The sequence below is a fragment of the Nanorana parkeri genome, unplaced genomic scaffold (genome assembly GCF_000935625.1).
Source record: "Nanorana parkeri isolate BGI_ZX_2015 unplaced genomic scaffold, ASM93562v1 scaffold4633, whole genome shotgun sequence".
NCBI classification, from domain to species: Eukaryota; Metazoa; Chordata; class Amphibia; order Anura; family Dicroglossidae; genus Nanorana; species Nanorana parkeri.
The window spans coordinates 1-1,236 of NW_017310895.1; the positions used below are offsets into that span (position 1 = coordinate 1).

General features: G+C 54.3%; 1 long non-coding RNA gene across 1 annotated transcript in view; it reads left to right on the forward strand.

Moving 5' to 3' along the window:
* The first annotated feature begins 822 nt into the window (after positions 1 to 822).
* The window catches only part of LOC108803972, a 1,299-nt gene continuing 885 nt past the window's right edge, over positions 823 to 1,236 (forward strand). Inside the window, exon 1 of the long non-coding RNA XR_001942314.1 lies at positions 823 to 835. This is a non-coding gene — a long non-coding RNA (uncharacterized LOC108803972). The remainder of the gene's footprint in view (positions 836 to 1,236) is intronic.

Sequence of the window (1,236 nt, forward strand, 5' to 3'; positions counted from 1 at the left end):
CTCCTGACTGCCCTATGGGAAAATAATACCCCTCCAGGTGAGGTATAAGGCACAGAGACCCGCCCCCTTCTACTCCTGCCTGCCCTATGGGAAAATAATATACCCCAGGTGAGGTATAAGGCACAGAGACCCACCCCCTTCCACTCCTGACTGCCCTATGGGAAAATAATACCCCCCAGGTGAGGTATGGAGCACAGTTACCCTCCCCCTTCCACTCCTGACTGCCCTATGGCAAAATAATACCCCCCAGGTGAGGTATGGAGCACAGTTACCCTCCCCCTTCCACTCCTGCCTGCCCTATGGGAAAATAATACCCTCAGGTGAGGTATAAGGCACAGTTACCCTCCCCCTTCCACTCCTGCCTGCCCTATGGGAAAATAATATACCCCAGGTGAGGTATAAGGCACAGAGACCCGCCCCCTTCCCCTCCTGACTGCCCTATGGCAAAATAATACCCCCCAGGTGAGGTATGAGGCACAGAGACCCGCCCCCTTCCCCTCCTGACTGCCCTATGGCAAAATAATACCCCCCAGGTGAGGTATAAGGCACAGTTACCCTCCCCTTCTCGCCCCAGTGACTCCTCTGTATCGGGTGACAAGTACAGTTGTCATATTTCTCGGTTTTGTGTCCTCATCGTCTCCTCAGGACCCGGAATATTTCTGTCTCCTATACCGAAGCTCGACTCTCCATGTGACTCAATGAGATTTGGTCTCCACAAGAATGGCGGCTTCCCTTCAGTACATGGGACGGAATCGGAGACAAATGATAAAGTCCCGAGCAATGCATGTCGGGAGATACCAATTTCCGGTGTGGAGTCTCAGACAGTTGGTGAGAGGTATGTATGTCAGTGTTTTACATGGACACTGCGTATGTCGGCGTTATATATGGACCCCGTGTATCGGGGAAGGGGAGTTGGTGTGCTTTGGAGGACTTGTGTTTCTCATTCTCGGGGTGTATTTGGTCCTCCGAGTCTCTCACATTTTGCTCCACCTCCTGATCTCCCCTCCCCCAGATCTCCTCTGGATCCCCACCTGACTTCCTCCTGATCTCTTCCTGAACCCCCCTCCCCCACAGGTTCACCCTGACCTCCTCCTGATCTCTTCCTGAACCCCCCTCCCCCACAGGTTCACCCTGACTTCCTCCTGATCTCTTCCTGTTCCCCCCTCCCCCACAGGTTCACCCTGACCTCCTCCTGATCTCTTCCTGTTCCCCCCTCCCCCACAGGTTCACCCTGAC